The sequence below is a fragment of the Pseudophryne corroboree genome, assembly GCF_028390025.1.
Source record: "Pseudophryne corroboree isolate aPseCor3 chromosome 3 unlocalized genomic scaffold, aPseCor3.hap2 SUPER_3_unloc_25, whole genome shotgun sequence".
Classification (NCBI taxonomy): Eukaryota; Metazoa; Chordata; class Amphibia; order Anura; family Myobatrachidae; genus Pseudophryne; species Pseudophryne corroboree.
Window position 1 is genome coordinate 217,491 of NW_026967514.1, and position 24,051 is coordinate 241,541.

General features: G+C 45.9%; 1 protein-coding gene across 1 annotated transcript in view; it reads right to left on the bottom strand.

The window, feature by feature from the left end:
- Nucleotides 1-24,051, bottom strand: part of LOC134983825 (oocyte zinc finger protein XlCOF6-like) — a 151,599-nt gene that overhangs the window by 94,630 nt on the left and 32,918 nt on the right. The window lies entirely within an intron of this gene.

A 24,051-nucleotide genomic window follows, 5' to 3' on the forward strand; every position in this document is an offset into this window, starting at 1 on the left:
TGGGCGGATGGTCGCAGTACAGTACCAGGGGCTGCTGGAGACAGTAACGAGGTGTATGGGTCCTGCACAGAACCAGTTGATAATTAGACTTGATGATTATGCTTCCTTATTTCTAATTAATCCCTTGTATGTGTTACTGTTATTTGCTGTGTCAGCCTTTATGTGTGTTCTGTGTAATAATCCTGAAAGTAGTGCTGCTACCGATCTCATATCATTTGTAGTAACTTGGAAAAGATGAGATATGAGGTGCACTCTGGAAGCTTATAGGGGGTTAATCTGAGATGAACGCAGATGTGACATCACGTAGCCCCTGGAAAATGGTTCCGGCCCACTCGCGTTCACCCCTCAGGGATGCGACCGCAATGTGTTTGTCTGCGTGGCAGCTGCGCATGCATATTTTTCCAACACCAGCAAACTGCTGCAGGCCGCTATTGCGGTTGGGTCTGAATGACCCCCGTAGGCTGTTGTGCAGAGTAAAGTATTTCAGTTTAAAATATAGAGAAAAATCTGTGTATTAAAGATATCAAATAAAGTCGTGTAAAAACAAGATTTCCGTTGAGTCTTTTTATGTGTCTGTGTATTATATTATTATCAGATAATTGTCGCTATGGTGATGGATATAATTTCCTGTTACTGTCACTTGTGGTGTTACTTTTGTGTCCACATAATATCAGTGTTGCTGTGTATAAATATGCCGTCTGGTGTGTAAAGGTGGGTACACACGCTGCCATTTTGGCTATGTCCAATTTGACAGCTCATGTGAATATTGAGGTAACATTACAGGGGGGGGGTCTTTCTGTGTAACTAAATAGTGGCAGACATTTTATATCAGTGCATTATGTGGAGTGGGGGCAGTGGCCTGTCAGGAAGCTGCAATTACATCATGTGATTTCCTCTCATTTCCAAATTCGTGTGTATATATTTTTTTTATTTAATTATTATTTATGTCTGTTCAAAGTTTTTTTTTTTTGTTTTTGTTTTTTTTTACCTGTAGGGGAATTAGGGTTGTTGTATTTTAAATAAACTTACCTGACCTTGGCCTGGAAATGTCCATGTATGAAGGTATGGGAGATACCTGCTGCAGTCCCTTCTACTTACATTTGGGAGGTCCAGTTGTATTGGGGGAATTAGCAGCACATATTATATGATACATTGGCTCCATAACGTCTCGCTGACCTGTGATTTAAAAAAAAATACACTCCTATAAGCGCTCTTATTAAATAAGATGATATACTTTCCTTATCTATTGAGCAGTAATGTCCTTCATCTCCGGACTTTCCTTGTATTCACACAAAGTTTCAGAGATGGACTCCCAGTTTCATTATGTATGGAAAAATAGGATTTTAATTACCTACCGGTAAATCCTTTTCTGATAGTCTGTAGAGGATGCTGGGATCCATTTAGTACCATGGGGCATAGGCGGGTTCACTAGGAGCCACTGGCACTTTAAGAGTTTAATAGTGTGGGCTGGCCCCTCCCTCTATGCCCCTCCTACCAGACTCAGTCTAGAAACTGTGCCCGAGGAGACGGACATACTTTGAGAGAAGGAAATACACAGATAGTGGTGAGATTCACACCAGCTCACACAGAATAAAAGGAAAGCCAAACTAACCAACTTGAAAGGATTCAGCAACCAACAATACATTACCAAGTAACAAAGCAGGAATACGAAGCACTGGGCGGACGCCCAGCATCCTCTACGGACTACGAGAAAAGGATTTACCGGTAGGTAATTTAAAATCCTATTTTCTGCTGCGGGTACACTGGGTTCCACAGGGAATAACATTGGGGTGTAGAGTAGGATCTTGATTCGAGGCACCAACAGGCTATAAGCTGTGACTGTTCCCAGAATGCATAGCGCCTCCTCCTCTATAACCCCGCCTCTGTGTACAGTTGCTCAGTTTTGTAGTTGGTGCCATGCAGTGCAGGCATACAACAGGGGGGCTGCTCCCTCCCTCAGAAGAGCTTTTATTAAGTGAAATTTGAAGACTTCAACGGCTGTAGCAGAACAACTGAGTGTTAGATGTCAGTTAGACATCTCCTACTGCAGCTCCATCACCTCCAGCGTCGCTGTATACTCCAGCGCCCTGGTCGCCGGGTACTTACAGCGGAGGCTCTGGTTTGCTTCAGTCACACACCCCACCGCAGCTCTCCAGGATCGCGTGACCGCACTTTGGGAGGAGGTAAGAGGGTCCCCCAGGCGGGACCCGCTGGAAACGGCAATCTGGCGCGGCCAGTGGGAAGTGGGCCACATGAGCTGGCGTGGACACTGTGGTAGTACAGGGACCCCACTAGACCACCAGGGCAGGGGCACAGGTCGGTTTTACAAAAAAACATTTGATACATGGCCTGCAGTACCCGGTGGTGAAGTCCAGCAAGGGGGATAAGGCTTTGACCTGTAGCCCCTCCCTCAGCCCAAGGGCACCATTTAGATTAAATGTTCCCACCCTGGAGCTGCATCTCTCTCTCCCTCACCCCCTGTCAGCGTCTGGGCGCCATTTCCACATGCTGTGCTGATCCTGGGACTGTTTGGGAAAATCCTCCTCTGTAAAGCCGCCTGCATGTCAGCACTGTGCATTTTACAGGACACTTACGTATTCTACATGTCTGCTGACAGTGTTAGTTAAGAAACGGTTAGTCGGGGTTATTTAGTACAAGTACCATGTGATATACATCCAGTATTTACTGTGCATTGATATATCTATTGATTGTATAGCTGTACTTAGTATTACTTTGTATTGCTAGTCCAGTGCAGTTTTATTGCATGTCATAAATTCTGCATTGTACATATGACTGTGTGTGCATATAGCTGCTGTGTGGTACCTACTCTGTGTATCTCACTCATACTGCTATCTCTATATTCTGTACCCTGAGGGGGCTAAGTGCGTCAGGGTTATTGTTTAATATAGGTGTTTCACAGAATATACTCATTGTGTGTTTTTTCTCTGTGATTTTCAGTCACCATATACCTCTTGAGTTCTCTGTTGGTGTTAATGCACTGCACAGGGGGTTCTTGTTAAGGTATTAGATTGCTGATATTGTACTAGGTTGCCCGTAAATTGAGCTTTCAGATATGTCACCTACACAGGGTGACGGAGCTGGGGCTGATCACACATTGCGTGGTGGTGATGCTGCAGACACATTGGTGGAAAATATAGCAGCAGAGGGTTCAGGTTCTACTTAGTTACAGCAATTGAACCACTCATTGACTAAACAAAAATCTACCTCTTGCCCGCCTAAGACCAAGGGGTCCTCTAAGCAGGCCATTACTTCCTCGCAATCCACCCAGGTCCCAGACACCTCGTTGGATCAGGATGGCGTGTATACTGACCCCACAGACACTGATCCAGATAATTCTGATGGGGAATCTGTCTCATAGGTGGATGCTCCTGACTTATTGGAGGCTATCAGACTAATTCTTCAAGTTACTGATGACCCAGAGCCTGACGCTGCCTCTAAGAAACCGGACAGATTTAAACGTCAGAAGGTTGTTAAACAAGTTTTACCTCATTCTGACCATTTAGTTGACATACATCAGGAATCCTGGGAAAATTTGAGTAAGCAGTTCACACCTCATAAACCTAATTTAGAGAAGTATTGTATAATTAAATTATATAGTGGAGTGGAAAACAACAGGATTAAAATGAAATATGATAATGGTATTAGTGGAAAAATGTGGAAAAATATTAACGAAAAAATATTAATGAAAAAATATGAATGCAGAATGAAAATAAAAATGTTAATAATGGGAAATAAAAATGATGAAAAATATGACAAATATATGTAATAAAAAATATCAAATATATGATAAGATGGGGTATGTGAAAAGAATTGGGAATGAGCAACAAATAATGAAATTGGAATATCTAAATATGGAAATGGATGAGGTGGAAAAGTGTTTGGATATAAAATAATAATAAGGGTCGAGATCTTATGGAATTGGAATGGTTGATGGAGGTAAAGAGAGATGAGAATAATTATATATTTATATGAGGCAATGTACGACTATTATTGATATTTGTGTGTGAAAATGAAACTTGGGGGGGGGGGGGGGCAGATGTAGTGTGACTGTGGAGTGAGTGGGTGATAGAGCGATGTGTGGTGTGAAAAATCCTGTAGCAACCGTGAAGATGATAAGTGGGAAGTGTTATGGGATATTGGGAAGGGAACTCTGATTGATGTTGAATGTGTGAATGGTGTGAAGGGTGACGTGAGGAATGGGTGACAAGGAAAGGGTGGATAAAGCAGGGAAGTGAGAGGGGAAGAGAGAGAATAAATAAGAGGAGCTAGCCTGGGTGAAGGGGGAGCTGACAGTGTTGACAGTGAGGAGGGAAAATGGGGAGGGGCACAGAATTTGAGAAGGACATCTATAATGATGATTTGAGGTAAATAATATTCAAAGTGGTGTGAAAATTGGTTTATTGGTGTTGTAAATGGGAGATTGTGTCAACAACTAGTGAATTGGGCATGTGTATGAGGAGAAAAGGGGAGGAGAATGGTGAGAGACCGTGGGGCTTCCAAAGGATTGGAATGGCTTGGGGGAGAGTGGGACCTGTGGTGAATGTATCGTTTGGGCCCTAAAACGGTTCTTTACACTTTGTATTGGGATATGAAGGCATTATAAAAAGACACTGTAGCTGATATATTCATTGAGACCATTCAGGGCTAAGGTATTCAAATTTGAAAGTCCATTTGCTTTCTTTTTTGAGGAGTGTAGCCATAATGTCTCCACCTCTGATTCCCATTTTGACTTGTTCTAAACCGCATATTTTTAAATCCTGCGGGGAGCAGAAATGTTTTTGCAGAAAGTGTCTGGAGACAGTAGTCAGTTGCTTCATCCGTTGTTGGTCTCTACTGGCATTCCTGATGTTACTCATATGTTCGAGGGCCCTGTGCTTCAACATGTGTGTGGTGATTCCTATATATTTGAGATTGCATGGGCACGAGATGCAATAGACTACATTGGTATTCTTGCAGTTAAAGAAATCCTTGATTTTAATGGTGTCCCCATATCTGTCCATTGTTGTTTGCAGATTGACTATATGCTCACAGATTTTACAATTTCCACATGGATAGCTTCCTATTATGACGGGATCTCGTGCTGGTCTTGATATAGAGTGACTTTTGAGAAAATGGTCTCTCAAATTTGGAGAGCGTCTCCAACTGAGATCTATTGTGTTGTTGAGTTTCTGTGACAAGTCATTATCAGACAGCAAAATAGACCAATGTCGTTGTAAGATGGATTTAATTTCTTTCCATTCGTCACAGAAGTCACCCACGAATTGAATTGTCGTGTTGACATTAGTGGACTTAGACTCCTGGAAATTTTATGACTCTCTTGGGGTGTGAAAGCAGATCTTTTTAGCTTTTTTAATGGACCTGGAACTGTACCCTCGTTCTTTTAATCTGTGTGCCAGTTCTTTGCTGCGGGTAGCAAATATTTAATCATTGGAACAGTTTCTTCGTAGGCGTAGGAATTCCCCTTTGGGGATGTTGGTAATTGTGGGGGGGGGGGGAGTGGGAACTGGTTTGTTGTAATAGAGTATTGGTAGAGGTACACTTGCGGAAGATTTCAGTTGAAAGGAGGTGACGGTCGTCTCTGTAGATTCGAAGATCCAGGAAGGATATGCTGTTTGAGTTACATTCAAAGGTAAACCTGAGGTTTAAATTGTTATTATTCAGATGATTTATGAAAATACCAAGTTCCTCAGGTGTTCCACTCCAAATCAAAAGAGTGTCGTCAATATAACGAGTCCACAGAACGACATGTTTAGTATGTTCCTCCATGCTATCCGTGAATACAAACTCCCTCTCCCACCACCCCAGGAAGAGGTTCGCATATGTGGGGGCACAGGCTGCCCCCATTGCTGTACCCCTTACCTGGGTGTAGAAGAGGTTGTTAAATCAGGATTTTGGTACTTACAGATAAATCCCTTTCTCCGATTCCACAGGGGCCACTGGAGCGTAGTTACAATGGGGAAATAGTAGGCAGTAATTGGGAGCTGGCACTTTAAAACTCTCACACTGTGGCTAGCTCCTCCCCTACTATCTTCCCTTCAAGCCAGTCTACGTAAAACTGTGCCCGAGGAGAGCTGGAATAAACAAAACCTTAAGGTAGAGGAGGTAAATGACGCCCTGTAAACCAGGATAACACAACCCAAACCTGGAACAGAACCTAACAAACAACAGGCTAGCCCAAACTCAACCAGCAGTCATATGGTGATCTGCAAATTGTTAAGCAAAAAACAAGGAGGAACAGCGCTGGGCGGGCGTCCAGTGGCCCCTGTGGAATCGGAGAAAGGGATTTATTGGTAAGTACCAAAATCCTGATTTCTCCTTCATCCACTAGGGGCCACTGGAGTGTAGTTACAATGGGGACGTCCCAGAGCTCCCAAAATGGGTGGGTGAGTGCTGAGAGTCCTGTAAAATCGCTCAACCAAACTGTGATGCAGAGGCCGCAAACGTGTCAAACTAATAGAATTTGACAAAACAAATGTCGGTCCGATCAAGTAGCCGCCCGACAAAGTATTCATGGAGACCCCACGGGCAGCCGCCCACGAAAGTTCCACAATGCGCGTAGAGTGCACTGAAATGGAAAACAGAGGCTCCCGAGCAACCGCCAAGAAGACTGTCTGATGGTTAGATGTATCCAACGGCCCAGGGTATGCTGGGACCCCGGCTATTTAGTACTGGAGCATCATACAGAAGAGGGAAGAAAAACTTTGTCCAATAGCCTAAGATCTCTGTAGAGAGAGTCGGCGAGCCCTGACAACCTTCAAAGAGGGCCGAAAACACTGGGGTCAGATTTATAGGAAAAACGGACATCCCCTCTGGAAGAAACGACCGCTGAGTCTGAAGCTCAGCCGGGGGAGTTGCCAATAGAGTACTCCCTGAAAGAGAGCCCAAACTTACGGCCGGCAGGCTGATCTCTTTTGGAAGAAAACCGAAAGGGCAGAGACCTAGATTTCAGGTCAATGTATTTTGAAGCGCAGCCAAGCAAAACTTCCCAGAGAAACCAAAGATGACAGCTGAATGGTAACTGAAAGAAGGGGAAAACCCCTGTTATCCTCACTATGCCCTATAAAGTTTTCCAAAAGTGGCAAAAGCGAGAAGAGGTAACAGACTTCTGAAATCGGGGCCCAGTAGGCATAACCGAACTAGGGAACTCCTCCCTTCTGAGGTTTGGTGAACAGTCACACGGTTAAACGAAACCAGTTTGAGATGAACAAAGAAAAGGACCCTGTTGAAGTAGACAGTCTAGTTGAGGTAGGAGCCAAGGCTCCTGTACTGACAACAGGTGTAGCTGTATCTTCAAGTCATGCGCGGCCCAACCGGAGCCACCGAGAGGACTAGCGCGCATATTCCCGTCCTGTGTTATCGAAGTGAGGTAGGAACAAACAAAGGAGGCAGGATAGAAAAACCCAAAACTCCAAGGAGCCCTGAGGGTATCCTCGGCTACTACCGCTAGAGCTCACGTCCGAGAGCAGTAAAGGGTTAAAGAGTCAGACAGAACGCCCTGAGGTCGATCCGAAATCTCCACCAACAGCAGACCAGCTGAGAAAACTCTGGGAAATGAACCCTCACCCGGGAGTCTGACCTGGCGGCTTGACCTGGAAAGAAGATTGTTGTCCTTTGCTCAGAGGGGAGTGTAGGCGACAACTCATTGCATCGCAACCTAACTTAAGAAATAGAGTACCTGGTGACGAGGAAGGAAAAATCCTCTGACGGACCGTGTTGAGAAAAGTCTACGAGGAGCATAAAGTGGATCCGTGTCGAACCAGAAGCTCCTGGATCCTCTGGAAATTCAGAAGCCACCTAATGTACAGAGTTGGATTGTAGCAGTAGATTGTCCCATTAGGGAACAAACCTCACTTCCTGCCCCTGAAAAAGAGTTATTCTGTGATCTTCCTGAACCCTGTGGGAGCGGAAGAGAGACCGAAAGGAAAGGACCGACAGTGAAAATGAGAATCCTGTAATGTGAATCTGAGAAAAGCCCGATGAGGAAACCCAACGGAAATCAGTAAACAGGCATCCCTGAAGACAAGGGATGCGTAAAACCCCCTTTTTTCTGTTTAAAACTAGCAATCACAGACTGAAAGGATTCTAAGGACAGAATAGGCGTGGCCAAGCCATCTGGCTTCGGAACGTGAAAAGAAAACAAAGGCCTGAGAACTGTCCCGATTCAAATGATATGTGAAAAACAGGGATCAACACCCTTTGCGGTTAGAAGCATATGGAGCGCCGCCTGTATTATGACTCTCTTGTCCTTGTAAATCGGCCGACCCATGCCGAAGGACTCCTGAGATGGCTGTACTCCAAAATCTAATCTGTAACCGCCCAAGCCTTCTCAGTTCTCCCCGTAGGACCACGACCTGCGCCTACCCTGGGACCCTACAGGTGGTAGGAAGGTCTAACCTGTAGTGGGTGTATAGGATGACCTAAAATCAGACTGGACCGAGGATGCTGAGCCTCTGCTTCAGCCTGTTACCCTGAGATCCCCTGGTGACGGAGATATCGCCCGTGTGGAGTGGAAGCCTGAAAGGGCACGGAAAGATCTAAAGGAAAGAACGGTAAAGGTCCGTCTTGGAGCTGAGGCTAGTAGTAGGAGAAAGAAAAGTGGACTTACCTCCGATGGTTCAAGAAATCCTGCAGAAAGTTTCTTCCCCTGAACCATCTGCCCCGTAGGATTTCATGTTCACCTGTCACTGTCGCAGCCCCAGCGGTCTTTGGGTTAAGACAGCCCAAGCGAAAATGCAGGTTCCGAGTCTGCAGACCTCAAAAGAACATAAAAGCAGAATCCTGATTCTGATCTGTCCCAAAGTATCAATTGATCCTGATGCAAAATATCCTGTAACCTAGAGGACAATTGTTCCACAACCTACCTGCTCCGGACAAGGTAGAACCCCGCTGCCATATATGTGTCTTCGATGGATACCTGAGCAATGTTGCCTCAGGAAAATGGCAGCTTGTTGGACCGGTGATACATTGAGGGGTATACCTGGAGATATGTACAAAAAATTGGCGCTCTACAGTACACATACTGTCCAATTAGAGTCAGACAGCTGCTCACCAGTTGTGGGCGGGCTGCCCCAACAATAGATCAAAGTTGATGTGAAAAAAAGAGAGGAATTGGGAGCGCTGGATAAATCTAGTATATATTTTTTATTAAAATATTGTTATATTAAACACATAAAAGAATAATACATAAACTATCCTAAAAATGATGAAAAATTAATATTGTATAAATATATATAAGACTGCCATATCTCCTGAACCGATATGAGTAAGAAAAACTCTAATAAACCTTAATTAAAATCTGCACTGGTGCTTCATAGAAATCAGCCGTGCGTCCACAAGCTGAAATACATATAGGAAGGAGACTAATGAGAGGTACCTCTGTTATAGATCACTGTTGAAATGTACAGTCTCTCTTCTCCTTACACACAAAAGAGCCTCATTGGCAAATAGTGTCCCAGTATTGAGAATGCGGACACCGGCGCTGTATTAATGTGTGACAAGTAGATGGTGATAGTCAAATTCACTTGTAGTATATCACCTGATGTGAGAGCCTCTCCGTCAAAGGCGCTGTACTAAGCCGGGTTTGCAGCGGCTCTGTGCAATGAAGTACAGCTGATCCCGTCGCCAGTGAACCATCCACTCGAACGCTGAAGGGTACTAACCAGTTTGAATGTGCAGCGGTGCAGTAGAAATAAAGCAGCAGATTCTCCAGCCGCTGGTGAAGAGTCCGTTTAGATTGCGGCTATGATCCACTCAATAGATACGGTTCGCAGAGTGTCAGGAGAATACAGCAGTCAGAAGAAGTCCTTCAATGGAGTACCTTAACGCGTTTCTCGGCCTACAACACTGGCCGTTTCATCATTTCCTTCTGACGGAGAGGCTCTTACATCAGGTGATATACTACAAGTGAATTTGACTATCACCATCTACTTGTCACACATTAATACAGCGCCGGTGTCCGCATTCTCAATACTGGGACACTATTTGCCAATGATGCTCTTTTGTGTGTAAGGAGAAGAGAGACTGTACATTTCAACAGTGATCTATAACAGAGGTACCTCTCATTAGTCTCCTTCCTATATGTATTTCAGCTCGTGGACGCACGGCTGATTTCTATGAAGCACCAGTGCAGCTTTTAATTAAGGTTTATTAGAGTTTTTCTTACTCATATCGGTTCAGGAGATATGGCAGTCTTATATATATTTATACAATATTAATTTTTCATCATTTTTAGGATAGTTTATGTATTATTCTTTTATGTGTTTAATATAACAATATTTTAATAAAAAATATATACTAGATTTATCCAGCGCTCCCAATTCCTCTCTTTTTTTCACATCAACTTTGATCTATTGTTGGGGCAGCCCGCCCACAACTGGTGAGCAGCTGTCTGAATCTAATTGGACAGTATGTGTACTGTAGAGCGCCAATTTTTTGTACATATCTCCAGGTATACCCCTCAATGTATCACCGGTCCAACAAGCTGCCATTTTCCTGAGGCAACATTGCTCAGGTATCCATCGAAGACACATATATGGCAGCGGGGTTCTACCTTGTCCGGAGCAGGTAGGTTGTGGAACAATTGTCCTCTAGGTTACAGGATATTTTGCATTAGGATCAATTGATACTTTGGGACAGATCAGAATCAGGATTCTGCTTTTATGTTCTTTTGAGGTCTGCAGACTCGGAACCTGCATTTTCGCTTGGGCTGTCTTAACCCAAAGACCGCTGGGGCTGCGACAGTGACAGGTGAACATGAAATCCTACGGGGCAGATGGTTCAGGGGAAGAAACTTTCTGCAGGATTTCTTGAACCATCGGAGGTAAGTCCACTTTTCTTTCTCCTACTACTAGCCTCAGCTCCAAGACGGACCTTTACCGTTCTTTCCTTTAGATCTTTCCGTGCCCTTTCAGGCTTCCACTCCACACGGGCGATATCTCCGTCACCAGGGGATCTCAGGGTAACAGGCTGAAGCAGAGGCTCAGCATCCTCGGTCCAGTCTGATTTTAGGTCATCCTATACACCCACTACAGGTTAGACCTTCCTACCACCTGTAGGGTCCCAGGGTAGGCGCAGGTCGTGGTCCTACGGGGAGAACTGAGAAGGCTTGGGCGGTTACAGATTAGATTTTGGAGTACAGCCATCTCAGGAGTCCTTCGGCATGGGTCGGCCGATTTACAAGGACAAGAGAGTCATAATACAGGCGGCGCTCCATATGCTTCTAACCGCAAAGGGTGTTGATCCCTGTTTTTCACATATCATTTGAATCGGGACAGTTCTCAGGCCTTTGTTTTCTTTTCACGTTCCGAAGCCAGATGGCTTGGCCATGCCTATTCTGTCCTTAGAATCCTTTCAGTCTGTGATTGCTAGTTTTAAACAGAAAAAAGGGGGTTTTACGCATCCCTTGTCTTCAGGGATGCCTGTTTACTGATTTCCGTTGGGTTTCCTCATCGGGCTTTTCTCAGATTCACATTACAGGATTCTCATTTTCACTGTCGGTCCTTTCCTTTCGGTCTCTCTTCCGCTCCCACAGGGTTCAGGAAGATCACAGAATAACTCTTTTTCAGGGGCAGGAAGTGAGGTTTGTTCCCTAATGGGACAATCTACTGCTACAATCCAACTCTGTACATTAGGTAGCTTCTGAATTTCCAGAGGATCCAGGAGCTTCTGGTTCGACACGGATCCACTTTATGCTCCTCGTAGACTTTTCTCAACACGGTCCGTCAGAGGATTTTTCCTTCCTCGGCACCAGGTACTCTATTTCTTAAGTTAGGTTGCGATGCAATGAGTGGTCGCCTACACTCCCCTCTGAGCAAAGGACAACAATCTTCTTTCCACGTCAAGCCGCCAGGTCAGACTCCCGGGTGAGGGTTCATTTCCCAGAGTTTTCTCAGCTGGTCCGCTGTTGGTGGAGATTTCGGATCGACCTCAGGGCGTTCTGTCTGACTCTTTAACCCTTTACTGCTCTCGGACGTGAGCTCTAGCGGTAGTAGCCGAGGATACCCTCAGGGCTCCTTGGAGTTTTGGGTTTTTCTATCCTGCCTCCTTTGTTTGTTCCTACCTCACTTCGATAACACAGGACGGGAATATGCGTGCTAGTCCTCTCGGTGGCTCCGGTTGGGCCGCGCATGACTTGAAGATACAGCTACACCTGTTGTCAGTACAGGAGCCTTGGCTCCTACCTCGACTAGACTGTCTACTTCAACAGGGTCCTTTTCTTTGTTCATCTCAAACTGGTTTCGTTTAACCGTGTGACTGTTCACCAAACCTCAGAAGGGAGGAGTTCCCTAGTTCGGTTATGCCTACTGGGCCCCGATTTCAGAAGTCTGTTACCTCTTCTCGCTTTTGCCACTTTTGGAAAACTTTATAGGGCATAGTGAGGATAACAGGGGTTTTCCCCTTCTTTCAGTTACCATTCAGCTGTCATCTTTGGTTTCTCTGGGAAGTTTTGCTTGGCTGCGCTTCAAAATACATTGACCTGAAATCTAGGTCTCTGCCCTTTCGGTTTTCTTCCAAAAGAGATCAGCCTGCCGGCCGTAAGTTTGGGCTCTCTTTCAGGGAGTACTCTATTGGCAACTCCCCCGGCTGAGCTTCAGACTCAGCGGTCGTTTCTTCCAGAGGGGATGTCCATTTTTCCTATAAATCTGACCCCAGTGTTTTCGGCCCTCTTTGAAGGTTGTCAGGGCTCGCCGACTCTCTCTACAGAGATCTTAGGCTATTGGACAAAGTTTTTCTTCCCTCTTCTGTATGATGCTCCAGTACTAAATAGCCGGGGTCCCAGCATACCCTGGGCCGTTGGATACATCTAACCATCAGACAGTCTTCTTGGCGGTTGCTCGGGAGCCTCTGTTTTCCATTTCAGTGCACTCTACGCGCATTGTGGAACTTTCGTGGGCGGCTGCCCGTGGGGTCTCCATGAATACTTTGTCGGGCGGCTACTTGATCGGACCGACATTTGTTTTGTCAAATTCTATTAGTTTGACACGTTTGCGGCCTCTGCATCACAGTTTGGTCGAGCGATTTTACAGGACTCTCAGCACTCACCCACCCATTTTGGGAGCTCTGGGACGTCCCCATTGTAACTACACTCCGGTGGCCCCTAGTGGATGAAGGAGAAATCAGGATTTTGGTACTTACCGATAAATCCCTTTCTCCGATTCCACAGGGGCCACTGGACGCCCGCCCAGCGCTGTTCCTCCTTGTTTTTTGCTTAACAATTTGCAGATCACCATATGACTGCTGGTTGAGTTTGGGCTAGCCTGTTGTTTGTTAGGTTCTGTTCCAGGTTTGGGTTGTGTTATCCTGGTTTACAGGGCGTCATTTACCTCCTCTACCTTAAGGTTTTGTTTATTCCAGCTCTCCTCGGGCACAGTTTTATGTAGACTGGCTTGGAGGGAAGATAGTAGGGGAGGAGCTAGCCACAGTGTGAGAGTTTTAAAGTGCCAGCTCCCAATTACTGCCTACTATTTCCCCATTGTAACTACGCTCCAGTGGCCCCTGTGGAATCGGAGAAAGGGATTTATCTGTAAGTACCAAAATCCTGATTTAACAACCTCTTCTACACCCAGGTAAGGGGTACAGCAATGGGGGCAGCCTGTGCCCCCACATATGCGAACCTCTTCCTGGGGTGGTGGGAGAGGGAGTTTGTATTCACGGATAGCATGGAGGAACATACTAAACATGTCGTTCTGTGGACTCGTTATATTGACGACACTCTTTTGATTTGGAGTGGAACACCTGAGGAACTTGGTATTTTCATAAATCATCTGAATAATAACAATTTAAACCTCAGGTTTACCTTTGAATGTAACTCAAACAGCATATCCTTCCTGGATCTTCGAATCTACAGAGACGACCGTCACCTCCTTTCAACTGAAATCTTCCGCAAGTGTACCTCTACCAATACTCTATTACAACAAACCAGTTCCCACTCCCCCCCCCCCCCCACAATTACCAACATCCCCAAAGGGGAATTCCTACGCCTACGAAGAAACTGTTCCAATGATTAAATATTTGCTACCCGCAGCAAAGAACTGGCACACAGATTAAAAGAACGAGGGTACAGTTCCAGGTCCATTAAAAAAGCTAAAAAGATCTGCTTTCACACCCCAAGAGAGTCATTAATTTTCCAGGAGTCTAAGTCCACTAATGTCAACACGACAATTCGATTCGTGGGTGACTTCTGTGACGAATGGAAAGAAATTAAATCCATCTTACAACGACATTGGTCTATTTTGCTGTCTGATAATGACTTGTCACAGAAACTCAACAACACAATAGATCTCAGTTGGAGACGCTCTCCAAATTTGAGAGACCATTTTCTCAAAAGTCACTCTATATCAAGGCCAGCACGAGACCCCGTCATAATAGGAAGCTATCCATGTGGAAATTGTAAAATCTGTGAGCATATAGTCAATCTGCAAACAACAATGGACAGATATGGGGACACCATTAAAATCAAGGATTTCTTTAACTGCAAGAATACCAATGTAGTCTATTGCATCTCGTGCCCATGCAATCTCAAATATATAGGAATCACCACACACATGTTGAAGCACAGGGCCCTCGAACATATGAGTAACATCAGGAATGCCAGTAGAGACCAACAACGGATGAAGCAACTGACTACTGTCTCCAGACACTTTCTGCAAAAACATTCCTGCTCCCCGCAGGATTTAAAAATATGCGGTTTAGAACAAGTCAAAATGGGAATCAGAGGTGGAGACATTATGGCTACACTCCTCAAAAAAGAAAGCAAATGGACTTTCAAATTTGAATACCTTAGCCCTGAATGGTCTCAATGAATATATCAGCTACAGTGTCTTTTTATAATGCCTTCATATCCCAATACAAAGTGTAAAGAACCGTTTTAGGGCCCAAACGATACATTCACCACAGGTCCCACTCTCCCCCAAGCCATTCCAATCCTTTGGAAGCCCCACGGTCTCTCACCATTCTCCTCCCCTCCCCTTTTCTCCTCATACACATGCCCAATTCACTAGTTGTTGACACAATCTCCCATTTACAACACCAATAAACCAATTTTCACACCACTTTGAATATTATTTACCTCAAATCATCATTATAGATGTCCTTCTCAAATTCTGTGCCCCTCCCCATTTTCCCTCCTCACTGTCAACACTGTCAGCTCCCCCTTCACCCAGGCTAGCTCCTCTTATTTATTCTCTCTCTTCCCCTCTCACTTCCCTGCTTTATCCACCCTTTCCTTGTCACCCATTCCTCACGTCACCCTTCACACCATTCACACATTCAACATCAATCAGAGTTCCCTTCCCAATATCCCATAACACTTCCCACTTATCATCTTCACGGTTGCTACAGGATTTTTCACACCACACATCGCTCTATCACCCACTCACTCTACAGTCACACTACATCTGCCCCCCCCCCCCCCCGAGTTTCATTTTCACACACAAATATCAATAATAGTCGTACATTGCCTCATATAAATATATAATTATTCTCATCTCTCTTTACCTCCATCAACCATTCCAATTCCATAAGATCTCGACCCTTATTATTATTTTATATCCAAACACTTTTCCACCTCATCCATTTCCATATTTAGATATTCCAATTTCATTATTTGTTGCTCATTCCCAATTCTTTTCACATACCCCATCTTATCATATATTTGATATTTTTTATTACATATATTTGTCATATTTTTCATCATTTTTATTTCCCATTATTAACATTTTTATTTTCATTCTGCATTCATATTTTTTCATTAATATTTTTTCGTTAATATTTTTCCACATTTTTCCACTAATACCATTATCATATTTCATTTTAATCCTGTTGTTTTCCACTCCACTATATAATTTAATTATACAATACTTCTCTAAATTAGGTTTATGAGGTGTGAACTGCTTACTCAAATTTTCCCAGGATTCCTGACGTATGTCAACTAAATGGTCAGAATGAGGTAAAACTTGTTTAACAACCTTCTGACGTTTAAATCTGTCCGGTTTCTTAGAGGCAGCGTCAGGCTCTGGGTCATCAGTAACTTGAAGAATTAGTCTGATAGCCTCCAATAAGTCAGGAACATCTACCTGTGTGACAGATTTCCCATCAGAATTATCTGGATCAGTGTCTGTGGGGTCAGTATATACGCCATCCTCATCAGACGAGGTGTCTGGGACCTGGGTGGATTGCGAGGAAGTAATGGCCTGCTTAGAGGACCCCTTGGTCTTAGGCGGGCAAGAGGTAGAGTTTTGTTTAGTCAATGAGTGGTTCAATTGCTGTAACTAAGAAGAACCTGAACCCTCTGCTGCTATATTTTCCTCCAATGTGTCTGCAGCATCACCACAATGCAATGTGTGATCAGCCCCAGCTCCGTCACCCTGTGTAGGTGACATATCTGAAAGCTCAATTTACGGGCAACCTAGTACAATATCAGCAATCTAATACCTTAACAAGAACCCCCTGTGCAGTGCATTAACACAGAGAACTCAAGAGGTATATGGTGACTGGAAATCACAGAGAAAAAACACACAATGAGTATATTCTGTGAAACACCTATATTAAACAATAACCCTGACGCACTTAGCCCCCTCAGGACACAGAATATAGAGATAGCAGTATGAGTGAGATACACAGAGTAGAAATCACACAGCAGCTATATGCACACACAGAGTCATATGTACAATGCAGAATTTATGACATGCAATAAAACTGCACTGGACTAGCAATACAAAGTAATACTAAGTACAGCTATACAATCAATAGATATATCAATGCACAGTAAATACTGGATGTATATCACATGGTACTTGTGCTAAATAACCCCGACTAACTATTTCTTAACTAACACTGTCAGCAGACATGTAGAATACCTAAGTGTCCTGTAAAATGCACAGTGCTGGCATGCAGGTGGCTTTACAGAGGAGGATTTGCCCAAACAGTCCCAGGATCAGCATAGCATGTGGAAATGGTGCCCAGACGCTGACAGGGGGTGAGGGAGAGAGAGATGCAGCTCCAGGGTGGGAACATTTAATCTAAATGGTGCCCTTGGGCTGGGGGAGGGGCTACAGGTCAAAGTCTTATCCCCCTTGCTGGACTTCCCCACCGGGTATTGCAGGCCATGTATCAAATGTTTTTTTGTAAAACCGACATGTGCCCTTGCCCTGGTGGTCTAGTGGGGTCCCTGTACTACCACAGTGTCCACGCCAGCTCGTGTGGCCCACTTCCCACCGGCAGCGCCAGATCGCGGTTTCCAGCGGGTCCCGCCTGGGGGACCCTCTTACCTCCTCCCAAAGTGCGGTCACGCGATACTGGAGAGCTGCGGTGGGGTGTGTGACTGAAGCAAACCAGAGCCTTCACTGTAAGTACCCGGCGACCAGGGAGCGCGGGAGTATACAGCGCTGCTGGGGGAGGTGATGGAGCTGCAGCAGGAGACTAACTGACATCTGACACTCAGTGTTTCTGCTGCAGCCGTTGAAGTCTTCAAATTTCACTTAAGAAAGCTCTTGTGAGGGCTGCTGGAGCAGCCCCCCCCCCTGTTGTATGACTGCACTGCATGGCCCCAACTACAAAACTGAGCTCCTGTGCACAGAGGCGGGGCTATAGAGGAGGCGGCGCTATGCATTCTGGGAACAGTCACAGCTTTTAGCCTGTTGGTGCCTCGGATCAAGATCCCACTCTACACCCAATGTTATTCCCTGTGGAACCCAGTGTACCCACAGCAGAAAATAGGATTTTAATTACGTACCGGTAAATCCTTTTCTCGTAGTCCGTAGAGGATGCTGGATGCCCGCCCAGTGCTTCGTATTCCTGCTTTGTTACTTGGTAATGTATTGTTGGTTGCTGAATCATTTCAAGTTGGTTAGTTTGGCTTTCCTTTTGTTCTGTGTGAGCTGGTGTGAATCTCACCACTATCTGTGTATTTCCTTCTCTCAAAGTATGTCCGTCTCCTTGGGCACAGTTTCTAGACTGAGTCTGGTAGGAGGGGCATTGAGGGAGGGGCCAGCACAAACTCTTAAAGTGCCAGTGGCTCCTAGTGAACCCACCTATGCCCCATGGTACTAAATGGACCCCAGCATCCTCTACAGACTACGAGAAAAGGATTTAACGGTAGGTAATTAAAATCCTATTTTTTCCATACATAATGAAACTGGGAGTCCATCTCTGAAACTTTGTGTGAATACAAGGAAGGGTCCGGAGATGAAGGACATTACTGCTCAATAGATAAGGAATGTATATCATCTTATTTAATAAGAGCGCTTATAGGAGTGTATTTTTGTAAGAATCAGAGGGTCAGCGAGACGTTATGGAGCCAATGTATCATATAATATTTGCTGCTAATTCCCCCAATACAACTGGACCTCCCAAATGTAAGTAGAAGGGACTGCAGCAGGTATCTCCCATACCTTCATACATGGACATTTCCAGGAAAGGGTCAGGTATGTTTATTTAAAATACAACAACCCTGGGGGCGTGGCCACGGCAGCACAGGAGTAGGAAGCAGATCCCGGGAGCTCCCTGGATTAAACATCCTCCTGTAATATCCTGGCCCCTTTGGTGTGCCTGAATACCCTGCTTTTCTTCCCTACGCTCCAGGGCACCGGCAGGCAATTTCCCCGCTCTCTCCGGGGTCTGTACAGCCGAGGAGACATACTTCCGGATTTGAGGCCTATACCTCCTCCGGATCCCCGGCCTCAATTTTGGAGATTCCCGGCCGCGCTGTGCACGGGGCCTCAGAGACGGGCCGATGTCGCTGCTGGACGCCGCGGGGCAGTGTGGGGACGACGGCTGGTCACCCTCCTACTTGTGGGCTGCAGATCGGAGGCCTGACCCTTCGGAACGTACCCAGCAAATCCTGGAGGGATGAAAAGGGCACTGTGTGTGGCGGCCATTTCGTGGATAGCTGCATGTACGGCCCCACTGCTCTGGACTGCTGCTTCCAGTCATAGAGGGAACACTCTCACTTAAAGGCTGACTGATATGTAACTGGTGAGTGACTTCTACCTCCTGGGATCAAATTACACTTTGACTTCAGTTGCTGTCTTATTTTACATACTAAATAACTGCCTCGCTCCTGCTCTCACCTATATTCTGAGACGCTGCCAGTACTTTCTTTTACATTTGCCTACTACTTTGGAGACCAGCTGCGGATGTGTTTCTGCTTATTACAACCCTAAAATTCACTCATTGCTGAAGTCTCCTTCTACGCTTTTGACCTGAGATTATACCGGAGTGTCTGTTACTATCTATTGTCCGTCATGGTTCGGGACGGCCAGCGCACGGCTGCGGCGAAGCTGGAGAAATTTGCCAGACAACCTAACCCACTAAACCAACGGGCCTCGCAGGCCGCTTCGCAGGGGGCCTCTCCGTCCCACTCCTACTCCCCATCTGCAACAGCTGCTGAATCCCCTAACACACCCGTAGCTCCATCTCTTCAACAAGTGCTGGAGGCAATAGCTGGATCGGAACAGCGTCTTTCAGATAAGATGGAGAAAGTGCAGTGTGATCTTTCACTGCTTCGGCAGGACGTCCAGCGCATACGAGAGAGTGGGAGAGGCAGAAACCCGTGTCTCGAATCTGGAGGATACGTGCGGTCCTATGAAACAATCTATTTCCACTGTAACCCAGCAAGTAACATCCTTTCAATCCAAATTACTAGACATGGAGGGTCGGCTGCGTAGAAATAATATGCGATTTGTGGGCCTGCCGGAGAAGGAGGAGGGCTCCCAGCCTGAGGTCTTCCTGGAGTCATGGCTTAAGGAACTGTACGGCGCTGAATCCTTCACGGCACAATTTACGGTGGAGCGTGCACACCGGATACCATCTCGTCCTCTACCTCCTGGCGCCCCTCCGCGCACCTTCATCGCCAAATTTTTGCATTATAAGGATCGTGACTCGGTCCTCCGGTTGGGACGCACAAAAGGCCCCCTTACCAGGAACGGGGTTACCGTATCTGCTTTTCCTGATTTTGCCGCGGAAGTCCAGAAGGATCGAGCCCAGTTTATGCCTATCAAGAGGCGCCTCAGAGACCTGAGCCTCTCCTACTCTATGCTATTCCCCTCCCGACTCCGGGTGGTAGCGGACGGGGAAACCAAATTCTTCAATTCCCCTAGAGAGGCGGCCCAATGGCTGGACAGATATGCACCGGGAGCGTACCAGATGGCCCCGGATTGAGGCCCTGCACTATCTAATGATCATTTGGGACCACCAGAGGCATCTACCCATTTTCCAGGGAGCCCACCCTTGGCGTTGGTGGCTCAGGACTTTTCTTTTCTCTCTCTTGATCGCTTGATTTTGGTTAAGGGTTTTGTTTAGTATTTAGCCCTTGATAGAAACGGTAGTTTGGGATTTAAGTATGCCGAAGTTAGGGGTGGTATACGGGGAGGGGGGGAGAGTTCAGCGAACAGCTTGTTGCTGTGCCTTACACAAGTTTTTTTCTTTCTATAGTTTGCTATTTTTCTCATGCTTACATTTTTTTTGGAGTACATTCATTTTGATGTGGGAAGTATGTCTGATGCATTGGATACTGTCGATTAAGAATCAGGGATTGAGTAGTATAACACTGTTATTACCCTCACTAACAATTTCCAGGAATATTCGCTGGACTGTATCTTCAGGTTACTACATAGAATATTACCAGATCTATGGCTAATTTGACATTTCTGACATGGAATGTTTGAGGTTTAAATAATAAGATAAAGCGTTTCTTAGTATTAACTACACTTCGGAAATATGGCCCGGATGTTGCATGTCTCTGCGAGACTCACTTGGAGGGGAATAGGTTACTGTCACTTAGAAGACCCTGGGTGGGCTGGGCCTATCACGCTTCTCACTCCTCTTCCTCCAGGGGTGTGTCAATCCGGATAAAGAAATCGGTCCAATTTGAGCTGGTATCGGTCAAGCCTGACAAATACGGTCGATTTGTGTTCCTTGAATGTAGACTAAGTTCCCAACCCTACTACATACTGGCGGTTTATATCCCCCCCCCCCCATTCTCGTACGATGTACTACAGCAAGCCGCTTCATTCATAGCCTCCTCTCCGGACACCCCGGTAATCTGCTTGGGTGACTTTAACAATGTCATGAATTTAGCTTTAGACAGATGGCGCTCTCCGCAGGCTGCTGGGGTCCGCTCTAGTCCTACTAAATTTGCTGATTTTCTGAATAATTTGCAGTGGGTGGATGTGTGGAGAGCTCGGCACCCTACGACTAGACAGTTTTCATGCTTCTCTGGCACGCATGGTTCGTTCTCCAGGATCGATCTGACCCTACTCTCCCCCGTTCTTCTCCCTAGGGTGGTTGACGTCCAGTACGAGGCCCGGGGTATATCTGATCACTCCCCTATGGTGTTGACTCTCGCTATGGTGAGCCAGAGGGGTCAATCTTATTGGAAACTGCATCCATCCTGGCTGCTGCAAATAGGTGACTGCTCTGACCAGGTGACTCAGTGGGAGGGATACTTTACTGACAATGTAGGCTCGGCCCCCGGAACAGTGGTTTGGGATTCATTTAAGGCATTCTTAAGGGGAACGTATATTAGACGGATTTCTGCCCTCAAAATGTCCTGCAGGGGGAGAGAGAGAGCCCTTGAGAGTGACGCCAGGGATTTGGAATCTAGATACTTGGTGGATGGCACCCCTACGCTGAAGGTAGGCTGGCTGGCGGCCCAGTCGGCATGGGTGGCTCATCTGTCTGATAAAAACTTGCGCTCGCTTCTATTTCAGGCTACTAATATTTACATGCAGGGCGATAGGCCAGGTGGCCTGTTGGCTCGATTGGTGCACAGTGACCGCCCAGGTTCTACAATTGCTCAGATGACCGGTAGCGATGGCGCCCTTGTGAACACCACGCCGGAAATTGCGCAGCTATTCCGCTCCTACTATGAAGAGGTCTACAGTTCACAACTGGTAGACTCGACATCAGACCTCTCCGCTTACTTAAGTAATATTCCCCTACCCACACTCCCACCAGAGGCCTCTGAGATGCTGGAGGCACCCTTAACTCTGGAAGAGGTAACAGCGGCTATTGGCTTGTCTCCCAGCGGCAAGGCACCGGGCTATGACGGCATCCCCTCAGAGGTATACAAGACCACATTGATTTCTTTGGTCCTAGGCTTCACGCCCTGTATTCTGATATTTTTGTTAATGATCAACTTCCCACCTCTATGGCGGAGGCGATTATTATAGTTATCCCAAAGCCCGGAAAAGACCCTAGATCCCCAGAATCCTATAGACCGATATCATTGATTCCCACTGACGCTAAGATCCTGGCAAAGATTTTAGCAGTTCGACTCAACACCGTAATTACTTCCATTATCCACTCCGACCAGACCGGCTTTATGCCAGGGATGTCCACTTCTATTAACCTACATAGATTATATACCATCTTACAAATCCCATATGACTTCCCCTCTGACTCGGTAGTGGTTTCGCTGGATGCCGCCAAGGCATTTGACAGTATTGAGTGGTCCTATCTATGGGAGGTCATGACAGCTATGGGTTTCGGGCCTAATTTTATAAAATGGATTAAATTGCTTTATCAGCACCCGACTGCCAAAATCTCAGTGAATGGCTGTATCTCTCCCTCGTTCCGCCTGTTTCGCGGGACCAGGCAGGGATGTCCTCTGTCCCCAACCTTGTTTGCCCTGGCCATCGAACCCTTGGCCTGTCTAATAAGGTCCCACCCAGGCGTGGTGGGCATTCATACCAGCCCTCGTGAGGATAGGATTGCCCTTTTACGCTGACGACATGCTGTTGTTTCTGCAGGATTACACCAGGTCTATGCCTACAGTGTTGCAATTGATTGAGGAGTTCGGTGTATATTCAGGCCTTCATATTAACTGGTCTAAGTCCTCTATTATGCCTGTGATTGGCTCCCCCCCTGCTGTTCCTAAAATCTCCCTACCGCTATGTTGGACGGCGAAATTTAAATATCTTGGGATTCAGATAACCAATGACCCCTCTGACTTTACACCTTTGAACCTTGATCCGATCATGCAACAAATTACTCGTAAATCCAAGACTTGGTGTAAGCTTCCATTGACTGTATCTGGCAGGGTCAGACTCGTAAAAATGATAATACTACCTAAGATTCTATATGTGGTTCTACAATCCCCTGTATATATTCATCCATCCTTCTTTAGAAAATTGAATAGTGTCCTGTCTTCTTTAATATGGGCTAACAAACGTCCTAGAATACAACTGAACACGCTCTCCAGGCTGCGCAGCGACGGAGGTCTGGCCTTGCCAAACTTTCAGATGTACTACTATGCCGCTCAGCTGTCTCATATTAGTGCATGGGTGCAGGATACTGGCGACACTTCCCTATACTGGGTATTTGTCCAATGCTACTTCCCCGACTTATCCCCCCTGCAGGTGTTGCTGAGTGGGAGCTTGGCCCGGTTCCTCCCTCCTCTTATATACCAAGCCATGAAGGTGTGGCAGGCACTAAAAATTCTTTTGAAATTTGATGGATTGGACCCGGACACCTCCCTCTGGTATTCTAAATGGCTCCCTGAACTGTATGCGCTCGAGGGGAGGGAAGTTTGAGCCCCTAAATCAGTGATTTCCATAAATCACCTTTATACGGATAATACGCTCAAATCCTTCCAACAACTAAAAGATGAGTTTAATTTGCCTAATTCCTATTTTTTTAGATATCTCCAACTCAGACATGCCTTGCAGTCCCAATTCCCCCCCTAAAATTATACAATTTCCCATTGAGACCTTTGTAAGTATGCTGGGTCGAGTTAAGATGATTTCCCATGCTTATGGTTATCTACTCGCCAAACTCCATATAGATCCTTTGACACGTCTCCGTGTCAAATGGGAGCAGGATCTGGGCCCCATAGATGAAGAGAACTGGGCTCTTGCTTTGGAAACTCTGTGCACGGTTACCAAATCCATCAGGTATCAACAGATACAATACTTCCTTTTGCATAGAATATATATGACCCCGGCCAGACTGGCCAAATTCGGGACGGGTCGTGTGGGATGACTGCAGGTACTTTTTGGCACCTCATTTGGGATTGTCCGGTGTTGCGGGCTT